Below are 14,894 nucleotides of genomic sequence, written 5' to 3' on the forward strand. Positions count from 1 at the left end.
AAGAAGTGGATGAAGCCAGCTCGTAGCAACGGGACCCCCAAAAAGCATCCTCGGAGGAGGGCACGGAACAGAAATGATCTGGCCAAGACTCAGTGAGATCAACTGATGGAAATCAAGTGTGAACGTAGGAAAAGCACAGTGTACATTTGTTTTCAAATCTGTTGGAACAGTTGGAAAATGTTTTATTACGAAAAATCTCAAATGCATAGAAAAATAAGAGTGTCTTGATCCCCACGTGCCCATCGTGCAGCTTCAACAATCCTCGACACATGTCCTGCCCTTACCTCATGCCAATCCCAGGTACAATGTCATCAGTAAATTTTTCAGTGTATCTCTAAAGGATAAAGACCTTTAAAAAAATTCCTGCATTATCACACCAAGGAATTAATCCCTATATGATCAGTGCTCACATTTTACCATTGGTTCATTTGAAGCAGGAGTTTCAAATAAGATCCATGCACTGTGATTAGTCTCTTAAAAATGGACAAGCTTTTTGGGGAGTAGATTGGGGTCGCTTGTATAAAACACTGTATGTGGGCACCATTGCACACTATTGTGGGGGTTGGTTCTCTGCATGGAATCTTGGGTGAATGGGTCAGAGGGGGCATGGCTCTTGGGCTCCAAGGCTCAGGGAAAGTGGCTTTAACTGAGTTGCTTAGGCTCCCAGCTCTCTCCTACTCAAAATGGAATAGTTGTAAATATTGGCTAGTGGTGGCCACTTTTCGGGCAAGGACAGAGATGATGCCCTTCCTTCCAGGAATGGGGATCAGATACACCAGCATGAGCCAAGTGTCCCTGTGCCTTGTCACCTTTCAGGGAGTAGCAAGCATGGCACCTGCCTATCTTGTTCCCTGGTGGCACTGTTTCCCAGGGATGACGAACTGCCTGGCTGGAGCAAGGGCATCATGCATGGCAGCGGAGCAGCATGACCACTGTAGTCTCAAAGGCCACAAATGCCTTGTCCCTGCCTAGCTGACCAGCCCAGGTGTCCTTGACAGGCATAAGATTTAGAACCTCATCCTGGAGTGATGGCCCCAGAAGCACTCAGTGATCTTAGAATCCTGAGTTGGGCAAGAGAAGAGACAATCTCCTTCATGCCCGTGGTTTCCATGCTTTTGGCCAGGTGGCCAGGCCTGGTGGCGTGGCCTCCAACTCCACCCACGCTTGGGACTTCTGCTCCTGCTGCAGCACCAGCTTCACCTCACGCTTGGTATTTTCTCAGAAAAGTAGCTGAGTACATTTTTAAACAAAGATTTTATTTATTTATTTGAGGGGTGGGAGAAGAGCAGAGAGGGAGAGAGAAGAACAAGCAGACTCCATGCTGAGTGTAGAGCCTGACTCAGGGCTCCATTCCAGGACCTGAGCCAAAACCAAGAGCTGGACGCCTAACTGACTGAGCCACCCAGGAGCCCCTGAATATATTTTTTTAAAGTTCTATTGCATTATGGTTTGGACTCATAATTCCAGGTCCAGAGTACTTGGTCAAAGCTTGTGGCACTGTGTGTGGGTGAGGAGTGGAGGTAACAGGCCAGAGGGAGATTCCCTGGATTACCATCCTGCCTCCTGTGACCCTGGAGAAGTCACTTAACCTCCTGCAGCTTGGTGTCCTCATCCCTCAAGGGATCGGGGAGGACTACACAAGTTAGCACATGTGAGGGGCCTGGTACCAAGTGGACAGAAGTGCTAGGTGCTGTGACAGGCTCGCCACTTGCCCAGGTGTGGCCTGGCCTCCTACCCCTGCCTGCTGCTGGAAGTGCACCTGCTTACTTTCTGGACACTTACTAAGCTCATTGCCTTTCCTCTAAACCTGATTGTCCTCCCCTGTGTCCGTCTCAGCCTCTGGCTGTTCTCATTGTCAACACTCCAAAATCTCGCTTCCCTTCATTCTCCTCCTTCTCTTGACTTTGTCCATTACAGCAGCCTCCCAGCCTTGCCCCTGGGTCCAGTCCTTCCTGCAACAGGTGCTTTCTCCATGCTGCCCCCAGCTCCTCTGGGGCCATTCTCTCCATCAGTGCCCTGGCCCCTTCGATACCAGTCTATAATTGCTCTCACCCTCCCAGTCTGAAAGTATCTTATTCAGTTTGTTTTTCTCCCTTAAAATTATGAAGCCTGGGCTGCCTGCTGTGCTGTGAGCACTAACATCCTGGCCTCTGATCCAGAAGACCCACATCCATGAGATGTGGCAGGCTAACAAGTGAGGGAAAAATCTGAGGCTCTCTTCTGGTCTAGTAAGTGAGGGGACCCACTCATTCGTTCACATATAGTTATTGTGCTCCTACCACATACCAGGCACTATTTTAAGTACTTGCATAGAATAAAATGCTCAAATATCCCTGACCTCATGCTTATACCTTGTGGCAAAGGAAGACAAACAATAAACTACCTAAAGAATAACATACGGAGAGAGATACCAGGTCTAATATTATGTAGCATAATATAATGTATAATGTGATAAGTTAATGGAAAGACAGATCAGGGAGGGTCTGTGCGGTGCGAGGGTAAGGAAGGAGGTTTTATCATTTTAAATGGATACGAAACAGATCTAGTCCAGGTTTTTTAGTTTTATTGGCTAAAGGTGGGAATTTAGACAACAGGTCTAAGAGGGCCACTGACGGGCATAAGGGGAATGATGACATCTGATTTGCTGTTTAAAAATCACCTTGCCTGCAAAGCAAGGAATGGGTCATAGTGGGGGAAGCAAGGAAGTGAAGGCTGTCAGGAGACCACTGCACCTGCCCAGAAGAGACCAGATGGAGATGGAGATGGGGAGAATTCCCATTCACCATTATCTGAAGAACAGTGAATATATTTTGAAATGAATATATTTTGGCAGCCCTGGATGGCAGGGCTTTTGGACGGACTGGTTGTGGAATGTGAGAGAGAAGAATCCAAGACAATACTTGGATTTTAGATGTGACCCACTGGGTCAATGGTAGTACATTGAGACCTACCATGTTGTTTGTGGTTTATAGATTTCATATAAACTGAATGTCTCTCTACTTATAAGTGAGAGCTATATTTCACTATAATCTGCCTGAATGTGGAGGCTTTCTTTATCCCTGGCATTTCTCTGCATTGTATCCAGTTCTTACACACAAGAATGTGTGTATCTGTCTGTGTGGATGCTGGAGGCAGATCCAAAAATTTGATAATGTCATAGTAACAGAAATATATAATGATAATATATTAAAAATAAATATACAAATAATAGAAATATGTAAATCACCATATAAAACATATATAGTATAGCATGTATTATATATAACATTTTATGAAATGTGTCAAAATTTAAATATGCCTTTTATATCTTGATATAAATATATATTTATAATATATATATTTTTAAAAGATTTTATTTATTTATTCATGAGAAACAGAGAGAGAGAGAGAGAGAGGCAGAGACACAGGCAGAGGGATAAGCAGGCCCCATTCAGGGAGCCAACATGGGACTCGAGCCTGGGACTCCAGGATCACGCCCTGGGCCGAAGGCAAGTGCTAAACTGCTGAGCCACCCAGTCTCAAAATATATTTTTATATTGGTTACAAAGTGATAAGTTATAACATAGATCACTCATCAAATCAATCATCATGTTAAAATTATTTGTTGATGTTTGGAAATTGTAGGGACAATTTTTGTTTGTTAGGCATGGCTATCACCAGCCATATGACACTGCCAGCAGGTCCAAGCTGTCACTGGACATGAGGAATGACAGTGTCAGGAAAAACTAAGAAACTAAGAAATTGGAAATGGTCAAGAAGAGAATATCGGTGTCTCCAGTCCTTAGGGCTTATATGCACCTTTGTTTTGTTCACAGTTCAGTATGTTGTGGAAACTGATAGTAATATAATTGATCTTTGTGCACAGAAATGCAAATTAATGTTGTCCTGTGGAGATAAGATAGGATATTGACCTGCTTTGCATCAATTTGCACATTTATTCATTTTGGCACTTTTCATTTTCTACATAGTGTGCTCTCTGAATTCTCCTTTGAGTGGATTGTAACATCTTATTGGTTTCTGCATCAGCTAATCAGTTAAATAAAATCTTGACATATGTTCATCTAATATTTGTATGAGTTAGGCTGATTTTACCATTTAAAAAATAATTGTTGGCAGCACCAAATTTTTCAAAAGATTTCTATTAATGGAATAGTTGTTAGGTTATCTATAGTCTCCAGAACTGGAAATTTTCTCAACATCAACCATATTGGTCAAGATGCTGAATCCTCTCTCAACTTCTACTGGACTAACAGCAATCACATTACAATTGTTTCTAGCTGCTTTTATACTGCCTGAGATTGCTTAAAAATTCAACATCTTTATTATCAAATAAGTGGTAAATATTTTCTTCAAATGTCATTTTAATAAACTGGCTTAATTTATTAATTTTTTCTTCATCCTTCATCCACAAACTCTGTAAACCTCACTGGCCAAGTTTCAGGATTTAGTAAGTTGGAATAACTCAGAAGTTTTCAAATTTTTTCATACTTTTTTCTTAAATTACATACATTCACATACAATTTTGAAAACAGGCTAATACTTTTAATCTTGAAATTGATAATTTTCCCTATTTGTTATTCATCATTTTCTTGTCCTTGTGTCTTTTTCTTTTTTTTCGTAGATTTATCTACAAGTAAGTTCAAGCACTTCATCATTCACTGCATTCATGTTGGCTTTTTTTTTTTTTTTTAAGATTTTATTTACTTATTTGAGAGAGAGAGAGCACAGGTGGTGGTGGCACAGAAGCAGAGGGAAAAGCATCTGCTCAGGGAGCTTACTGTGTGCAGGACCCTGGGATCATGACCTGAGCCAAAGGCAGATGCCTAACTGACTGAGCCACCCAGGCACCCCCATGTTGACTTTAATAGCTGAAACATTTCTTTCTTAGGAGGAAAGAAAAACATTGAGCTCTGTTTAAGACATTATTTATTAAAGTCACATATCTAAACAATTTTTCATTTTTAAGACTGTTTACTTCCATTTCATCATTTATTAAAATAACATATCTAAATGACTTTTTATTTTCCAGACTGTTAACTTCCATTTCACAATTTACTAAGATTAACATTCAAGGCTTGCTACATTCTCCAGCTGGCTCTTGCAGCTCCAGTAGATCCAGATATTCCTCCTGCTTTCATGCTTTCTGTTTCTACCTTTTTAGACTCATTATTTGATTTTCTTTGATAGTCACGCAATACATGGTAGAAAATATTTAAAGTGATGTACTTGCTGTGAATCTTTCATTATAACGACCCCCAAATAATTTTTTAAAATGTCTATTAAACAAGAGTTTCTTCATATGTTTTAAAAAATACATTGTAAAATACATCCAATCAACCCATTCAGATGCCACTGGATATCGTCAAAAGAGTAATAATGGAAGAGGTGTTTTTAAAATGTGTGTACTTATAGTGCCCTAAAAATGACTTCTCCTGGTTGTTAAACTTAAAATGAGCTATTTCAGATGTCAAATTAAAAATATGAGGAGGGGGACATAGTTTCACAAAATCTCGTTAAGGAGAACATGAACAAACACGTGGAAGCCCACAGCTGAATACCACTCTACGTAAAGATATTTTATAATTTACTTGACCTGTTGATGGATGTCCATATTCTTTGAAGTACTTTGCTGTCATCAACAATGCTGCAACAAACATCTGTGTGATCACTCACATGCCCCTGGGCAGAAGTTTCTCCAGATTTACACTGTAAGTGGGATGTCAGGATGAAATTCTTGACTTTACTTGGTATTTTTGTCTGCTCCCAAAAGGGATTTATAATCCCTCCACAGTGTCTCAGGGCTCTTGATTCTCCACATCCTTGGAGACACTTGGCCCCATCAGACTTCTTCATCTTTGCACATCTGGTAGGTCTGGAGTGATACTTCATCACTGATCTTCCTCTGATTACCAGGCACTGTGTCAGGCAGTTAGAAAGGGACATGGCCTTGTCCTCGAGGTCACTGCTGAGTGAAGGGAGGCAAGTCCAGGATAACTTACAGGGATGGCAACCCACGTTGGGCTCATTGTACTTTCCCATCTCCAGTACTGAGTCCTCCCCAGAGGAGGTTTTTGTGGCAGAAATTATCAAGAAGCCACCTTCTGTGTTCTAGAAAAACCTGAACCCACTGGGGAGATAGAGCTGGCTGTCCCTGGTTGGAAAGAGCCCCTGAGATTGGTCAGAGGATAGAGAGCAACTCCATTCCTCCTGGAGGCAGTTGGGCACCAGGGCTCCAGTCTGGGTTGAGAGGCCAGTGTCCAGGAATGGCCGGGAGCAGAGTGGGTGGGGGCAAGGGTATCTGGAGTTATGGTACCCTCAGATGACTGCCTCCAATGTTTCACTCTGACTGGAGCACTGGGCCAGGATGAGGGAGCATCGGGAACCCCAAGAATGAGTGATATTAACTTTCCTGCTTCCCTAGCAGGATGGGGGTTAGGAGTCAAATTTGATTGAAGAGGAAGAGGGAAATTGATGTTTCCATGCACCCACATGTGAAAATAAGTCACCTGGTAAACAGGCGGTCTCCATGCATTGTAAAATGTGTGTCTCTACAGAGCAACAGGGTACGCGGGCACCATGGGGGCACTGGACTCAGTCCCAAGGTCAGGGGAGATTGGAGGGGAGAGTGTCCCTGAACGGGGAGGCGGAATTAGACCAGAGTGCCAAGTTAAGGAAATTGGGCTTCTCTTTAGAGTAATAAAGGAAAGGATATCAAAGAGTTGTTTTCTTTCTTTTAAAGAACATGACATGAAAAAAAAAAAAGAAAGAAAAGAATATGACATGAGTAAATTTGCATTCATGAAAGATTATCCTGCCTGCAATGCAGACAATAGATCAGAAGGTAGAGGGATCCCTGGGTGGCGCAGCGGTTTGGCGCCTGCCTTTGGCCCAGGGCACGATCCTGGAGACCCGGGATCGAATCCCACGTCGGGCTCCCAGTGCATGGAGCCTGCTTCTCCCTCTGCCTATGTCTCTGCCTCTCTCTCTCTCTCTGTGACTATCATAAATAAATAAAAATTAAAAAAAAAAAAAGAAGGTAGAGGACTGGAGTGAGCCAGGGAGAGCTGACAATGATGCAGGTGACAAAAGATGGTGGCGGGGACAATGGCAGATGATCAGGAACAGCCCCCTGAGGCCTGATGCTGCTTGGGGCGGGGAAACCAGGCAAGAGCCCAGGGAAGAGCAGGTGTGGGTGGGTGGGTGGGTGGGAAGATGAGAGTTCTGTTGGGGCACATTCCATTCAGGAGCCTTGGACTGCAAGGACTTACCTAACAGGACACAAGGGGCCCCGGTCTGAAGCTCAGGAGCAGGACCGGGCAATGACAATTTAAGTTAAGGGCCACCAGCCTGTGTGATAATAAGTAAAGCTCTGGGAGGTGATGACATCAACCAGGGAGAGTGAGAAGGAAGGGGGTCTGGGTGTTTACATAGTTTTGAGATATAATCAAGTTCCATTTTGCACTGGCTGCCTCTACCTTTTTTTTTTTTTTTTTTTTTGCCTCTACCTTTTTATTGCCATCCCCAACACTGTATTTAGAGTCTTTTCCCCAGCCTTATCTTACAGAGCATTTCATATATAAATGGCTACTACAGTAGCTAGTGCCTCTTTCTGTTATCATGAACATTACTACAACTCTTAGAAAAACGGAGTCTCGAGCTATGAGAGCCACATGCACTGCTGTTTTGAATTTCCGGCTACATGCTGTTTTAATCATGAGACTCTTAGCTCATGGGTAGCTTATAAAGTTCCTAATTAAGTGGGAATGGGAAAATACATTTATTATTTATTTAGAAGCAAACAGCCTTTGATAATGAAGCTAAGCACCTTGAGGACATGCATGGACATGATGTTTTCAAACCTGGACTCAGAGGGAATGGCTATAAAGCAATTCGATGGACTGTTTTTATAAACACACCAGAACTTACATATTCAAAAGGTGTTTTCCTCTTCAAAGTAGGAGATTTAGTCAAATGATTACACCCTTTGAAAGGACATGATTGAAATTCCTTTGCAGGACAAGACTCTCTCCTGAATATCTGCCTCGGGGGCTCCTGCATCTCTTTGGAGGAGGATGAGGGGGCCTGAATTATAGAATCTGCCAAGTCCTTTGGAGCCAAGTTTGATGAATAAGACAAAAGACTGAGCCAAATAATAACAGATCAGCAAACTCTAGGTATCCCCTCCCCCCTCGAACCTGCTCCTCCCCAATTCTCGCCCACTCACGAAGAATATCACCAGCCTGAACACCAACTTATTTAAAGCCTTTATTTATAATTTGAACATATTTGCACCAGATTTGCCCCCAGTCCACTCAGTTTTTCTATCATACTTTCCAGAACTTTCCATCGCCACTCTCTCACTGCACCATCCTAGAGCAGGGGCACCAGCTTCCAGATTCTGGGCTCCCCTCCCACCACCCCATCCTCTTCCTACACACAGCCTTCTTACCAGGCTCGTCCTGCTATTCTGCTTGGCACCCTCTACCATCTCCTAGTGCCATCATTAACAACCAGACATGTTCCCTGGCGGCCCTAGTAGCAGACGGGGCTGGGCCTTGCAAGCTTTCTTACATTTCCTTGAACTCGCCAGGGTTATGCCTCCTTACAGCCACTGCCAATGCTGTTCCATCAGCCCTGGGACCCTCTTCTCCCATTTTTTCTGTGCCTGGCTCCTACACATTAATGCTAGTGTCCTGGGGCTGCCTTAAGGAATGACCACAAACTGAGTGGCTCAAAACAACACAAATGTCTCACAATTCCAGCAACCAGAAGTCCAAAACCAAGGTGTTGTCAGAGCTGTGTTCCCTCTGAAACCAGCAGGGCTGGATCCTTGCTTGCCTGTTCTAGCTTTCTGTGTTGCCAGCAATCCTTGGCATTCCTGGGCTTGCAGATGCCTTGCTCCAGTCTCTGCCTCTGTCTTCAAAGGGGTTCTCCTCTGCATTTGTTGTCTTTTCTTCTGAGGACGCCAGTCACAGTGGATTAAGGGCCCACCCTAGTCCAGTATCACCTCATCTTAACCAACTCCATCTGCAATGACCTCACTTCCAAAGGTCACACTCATAGGTACTGGGGGTTAGGACTTTGACATATCTTTGGGGTGGGGAGGCTTTAGGTCTCAAATAGACCCTCCTCTAAGATGACTGAGCCAACCGGGGTGGACTGTTAGTCTTCAGCTCAGCCCTTGGCTGGTGTCCTTGACAGTGCTTCCCTCATCTTAGATGAACTTGTAGAGTCTGTTGACTCATTTCGGTGTCTATGTCTCACTCGGGTGCTGAATCCATGTATTCACTGTTCCTCCAGAGCCTGGGGAAGTATGGACACAGAGTAGATGTTCCAAAAACTGTTATTAACTGAACTTCAAACTGAATTGAGCCTAGAAGTAGCAGTGGCCTGACATTGGATGACATAAATCCCAAGACCGGAACCTATATCCATCTCCTGTTCCCTTCAATGATTTTAAAGCTATTATGTCATGTAATTCACATCCAGCAACCCAGCAAGACAGGCTAGGCAAGTTTAAATATCCCTATTTTACAGAAGAGAGCACAAAAACCAAGCTTCTAATGAAAGGAAATGCCATGGTTAAGACAGGACTGCAGGTCATTAGAGCTGGAGGGAATCTCATCAGACATGAGGTTTGATCTCATTTTACAAATGAGGAAAGGGGGCTGGAGAAGTGAAGTGATTGACTTATGGCCTCTTAGCGACTTACTAGGGAGAGCCATAATTAGATTCCGAGTCCTTCGGTTTCTGATCAAATTCCAAGAGAGTAATTCCAAACATGTTGGAGAATGGCAGGACCACTGCAGTAAATACGTGGGTGACCTCCCCATGATGTACAAGGCCACACTTGTTTGGGTTCTATGGCACCAGGCTACCTGGGTGGGAATCCTGACTCCACCCCTTTGGGGTCTGGTAAACCTGAGGGACCTCATAAATTGATTCAGGCATCCATGATTAATGTGATGTCCATTCCTGGTTGAACTTACTTTTTAAAAGAGAATGCCTGGAAATCTTTAGCCCCCAGGCACAAATCTCTGCTGCTGGTGCCTCACATAATACCAGATACAAAGTCAGCACTCAATAAATAATGGAACTCAGGCGAGATTCATCTTGAATGTGGGAAAGATTCTGGAGCAGGAGGGATCGTCTCAAAATTCCTCAGTTCATTCTACAGATGTGGGCATGACCCATTCACCATATGCGTAAAGATTTTGTAGCCCTGAAAACTTGTTTTGGGGTTGACAGGTACAAGCTAATGAATTGGGGAAATCTGGCAAAATTATAAGGATAGGGTAATAAGTTCCATTATATCAGTTTTCAGGGAGGTCAAGTGGATCATTCCAATGAAGACACTGGCTAATAGGTTGCTGTGGCCAAAAACTCATAAAACACATATGTTCCCATGTTTGTATACAATCTAGGATAGCATATGCATTCTTAGTTATTGTATGTTAAGAAAATATCTTGAAAAAGCACTAAAATAATCAGGAGAATGAGAGGTTGATACTGAGGTTAGAATAAAGAGGTTAGGACCTTTTTTCTTTCTCTTAGAAAAAGGATGCCTCTAGGGAAAAATAGAGAATAATTTCTTGATGGATTTTCTGTTTATTAGACAAATTTTTTAAATGTCTACGTGGTCCAGGCTTGTCTGGGTGCTGGAATTCACCGACACACAAGCCCTGTCCTTGTGGAATCACTGGATATCAATATGAATTTGTTTTTTCCAAAGGTAGAAATACTATCTTATGACACCTGGAAGGGATATATTTAAAACAAACAGAAGAACCGTGCACAAGGCCCAGGACTAGAGCAGTGCCTGATGGATAACTGGTGATTTTACCTACTGAAAGAAGGTCTGATATTCTATATGACATTAAAACTCCAAAAAAAAACTCCAGAAAAAAGTAGGCAAAGGACAGCAGGCCATTCAGAAAGAAGAAATAGAAATGACCAAATTAAATGCAAATTAGAATATCTGCAAATTAAAACCTAACAGTGCATGTAGCCACGAATTTCCACAAAACACTGGAAATGGGCACCCGGGTGGCTCAGCGGTTGAGCATCTGCCTCTGGCTCAGGTCATGATCCTTGGGTCCTGGGATCGAGTCCCGCAATCAGGCTCTCCGCAGGGAGCCTGCTTCTCCCTTTGCCTATGTCTCTGCCTCTCTCTCTCATGAATAAATAACTAAAATCTAGGGCAGCCCTGGTGGCACAGCGGTTTAGCGCCGCCTGCAGCCCGGGCGTGATCCTAGAGACCCTGGATCAAGTCCCATGTCAGGCTCTTTGCATGGTGCCTGCTTCTCCCTCTGCCTGTGTCTCTGCCTCTCTCTCTCTCTCTGTCTCTGTCTCTATGAACAAATAAATAAAGTCTTTAAAAAAAACCATTTGAAGTCAAGCATTATTTTAAAAAAATAACTAAAATCTTACAAAAAAAAAAAAAACCCAGCAAAAATCTAACAGTGCAGAGTTGCTAGGAAATTTTAACAGTTAGTAGCTACTCGGATAGACAAGGCTAAGAGATTCTGATAAATCCACGCAGGGGATGTAATGATTGATTAGTGAGAACCAGACATTGGGGTCTAAGAAAACCAACACCTGAAAAACACTATGTTGTGAGAGGCTCCTTGCACATCAGCTCATTTAATTTACCCTGAGACTTCTGTTCCACAGGCTCACAAACCCATTCCCCAGACCACCATGGGGAGGCAGAAAAATGCTGAGTTGAATTTTTGGCGCAGGGCCCAGCAGGGCTTTCTTATGTAACAATCGCCCGAGCTGGGGAGTATGAGAACTTTTGAAATAAAAGCTAAGAGTGGCCAAAACAAATATGTGGCCAGATTCAAGCCAACTTGGCCAATGTTTCTCTAACATTCCTGCTTCATAAACATAGAAAACAGTAATAAAAAGAAGGCTGTGTTTTTGCCACAAATCATGTTTGTGATCGCTGTGCGCCCGTGTCTGTTACATGGCCTTCACTCTCAAGATCTTGGGCATTCCAGAATCCTCGGAGAGCTTTCGAAACACTAACCAAAACAAAACAGGAGTCGGGGATGGAGAAAGGCATGTTCGCTGCTCTTCCTGTGGGTGTCACAGAAGTTTTCTCTTTCATAACCGTTGTTGGATCTCTCAAGCAAACACCTAGAACTCTCCCCAGGTATTTGTGGACCAGGTGATGTGCTTGATTAGCAGGCTGCGCCTTTATTCCCAGAAGAAAGGGAATGGGACAGAACACTCTGTCAAATAAACAATTGCCCAAGGTCTTGGGCAAGAGAAATTGGGACAGGAAGCAGACAGTGGACTCTTTGCCCCAGGTAACTGCCTGATAAGGTAAACACGCCGTGTACAATGAGTCCCTGTGATAAATATTTATGTGCTGAGCCCTGTGTTTGAAAGCACTAAACCATTTCTCGACCTGAACATTGACCTTTGGAGGCAAAACACCGGCTAATTTTACAGGTGATGTAATTAATTTTTGTGGCTCACAGCCGGGAACCAGCGAAATTGTTGTTTTTGTAATTGTTTAAGGATTCAGCAGGTGCTCGGCCTTCAGGGAGCAGCGGCAACTCACGGTCCGAGGTTCTTTTCAGTCACATCTGGGATTCAAGGATTTGAGGAAGACGGTGGCGTGGGAGTTGATCGTGAAACAAACTCAGTTTCTCTGGCTGCTAGAAGAAGTGGTGAGCTCGACCCTGTGTCCAGGCATGGCCTTGTATTATTGCTTAGAGCACACCGAGGACTTTATTTTTTTAACATAAGGGTGTAGCGTGGCCCCAAAATCTATGATCTGGATATATCTCACGTCAACATTAATAAATGTACAAGCGAGCCACTCTTTCACGGTGAGCTGAATTAACCCCATACCCCCAAAAGGTAAAAGGCCAATGACAAGTGAGGAAGGATGTTTGCCACAAAACAGCACCATCTTTCTAGGTAGTGTAAGCTGGAAACCAGGGTCCCTCCTCATGACTTTCCTCTCTCTCACCCAGTGCTCTGTGACTGAACTCAAGGTCTTTTCCCAGGGCACGGCTCTTCTGGGCTGTTTCTCATTAAATAGCGCACTCTCCAGTTCTACTCATGGGACCTGGGACTACCTCTTGGGTCCCCCCTGCCCGGACCTGACCCATCCTTTGCCAGGTCTTGTGGATTATCCTTCTAGAATTCCTTGGAGCCATCCACCTACCTCGCTGAGTGTTCACTGCCTCCAGTCCTTAGGATGCCCTCATCCCACCTGGACCACAGAAATGACCTCCTGTGACCTCTGAGGTCTTCTCAGCAGCCCTGGCTTCATCATCCCCAGAGAAGCCAGAGGGACCTTTCCCAACCACAAACCTGATGGAGCCACTTCCTGACTGAAAACCATTTTCAACTTCCCTCTGCCCTGAGGATGACGATGAAGAGTCTATTCCACTTTCAGGGGCGTACACCGCTCCCCTGCTGCCACCCTCAAGGTGGCTACTCAGAGTTCTTGCCACGCTAGCTCCCAACACAGAGCCCGGTCATCTCTCCACCCTTTCCCCTCTTTGTTCACTTCCAAAAAGTCATCAGCATCTGAGATTAGCTTATTTACTAGCCTGCACATCATAGGTGCTCGGTGACTATCTGTGGAATAAATGGACAGGTGAAAGAGCCAATCAAGGAAACTTCCCCATGATGAGTGGTGAATTCATCCAAGAAAATGGCAAAGCTTAAAGAACCGTGAGCTATGCACCTAGGCCTTGGGTAGCCGTCTTATTCATAGCTGTGGACAAAGAGTCTAGAAACACAACATAAGTAATTGCTTGCTGCCTGTCTGACTGCCTCGCCTTAATCTGGAACTCTAGTCTCTGTGTCCATCCCCACTTCCCTTCAATGTCATCCTTCACATTCCAGCTGGAAACACCTCCCCTCCTGTCTCTGGACACACCCAGCTCCTCAGGGCCTCAGGGCTTGCCAGGGCTAAGGTCTCTCCAGCCCCTGCCCCGCCCACCGCAGGTGCCTATTTCCTGCTCACTCCACCTTCAAAGCACAGCTCCAGCATCACTTCCTGAGAAGAACCTTCCTGAGCCCTGGACTAGATCAGATCCCCTCCCCTTTACGTGGCTATCCCATTTCATAATTACATATTCAGATAATTCTGTCACGACTGCCTCCCTTCCTGCCCCTTGAAGGCAGGGATTGTGGGGTTTTCCTCACCACACCATGTAAGCCAACATCCAGCACAGCTGCTTGTCTAAAGAGGTGCCCAATGACTGGTGATTTTTTTATGTAGCAAAAGAAGTGTTGATAGTCTTATATCCTTCATATATGTGATCCCTAAACTCTAAGTGAACAAGTGGGCAAAAAGTTAAGCAGGCAACTCAAAAAGGAGAGATATGGGGTGCCTGGATGGTTCAGTTCAGCGTCTGACTCTTGATTTTGGCTCAGGTCATGATCTCAGGGTCATGAGATCAAACCCTTCACCAGGCTCCACACTGGGCATGGAGCCTGCTTAAAATTCTTTCTCTCCCATTCCCTCAGCTCTTCTCCCTCCTCTAAAAAAGAGAGAGAGAGAGGGAGAGGGAGAGAGAGATACAGTTAATCAGCCTTATTAGCAATAAAAGAAACACAAGTTAAAACAACAAAATATCACTTCAATACCATAATTTACAAACTCCTTAAAAAGTAATTGTCATGTCTACAGGCTCAGTGCAATCACTATCAAAATTCTAACAATTCTTTTTGCAGAAATAGAAGATCCATCCTAAAATTCATGTGGAATTGCAAGGGACTCCAAATAGCCAGAACGGTGTTGGAAAAGAATAAAGTAAGAGGTCTCACACTTCCTGATCTTAAAACTTCCTGCAAAGCTACAATAATCAAAACAGGTTGGTACTGCCACAAAGACAAGACTTCTAGACCAGTGGAATAATCTA

At 44.0% G+C, this 14,894-nt stretch overlaps 1 long non-coding RNA gene across 6 annotated transcripts in view; it reads right to left on the minus strand.

Moving 5' to 3' along the window:
* LOC140630143 (uncharacterized) overlaps positions 1–14,894 on the minus strand; it is a 61,978-nt gene that overhangs the window by 23,112 nt on the left and 23,972 nt on the right. Inside the window, exon 4 of one of the 6 annotated variants that reach the window (XR_012027939.1) lies at positions 7,333–9,303. The exons of 4 other annotated variants lie outside the window; for them this stretch is intronic. This is a non-coding gene — a long non-coding RNA (uncharacterized lncRNA). Of the gene's footprint in view, positions 1–7,332; positions 9,304–14,894 lie in introns of those variants that run through there. One more of the 6 variants, XR_012027948.1, reaches the window with a different exon arrangement.

Source organism: Canis lupus, chromosome 3 (genome assembly GCF_048164855.1).
Source record: "Canis lupus baileyi chromosome 3, mCanLup2.hap1, whole genome shotgun sequence".
Classification (NCBI taxonomy): domain Eukaryota; kingdom Metazoa; phylum Chordata; class Mammalia; order Carnivora; family Canidae; genus Canis; species Canis lupus.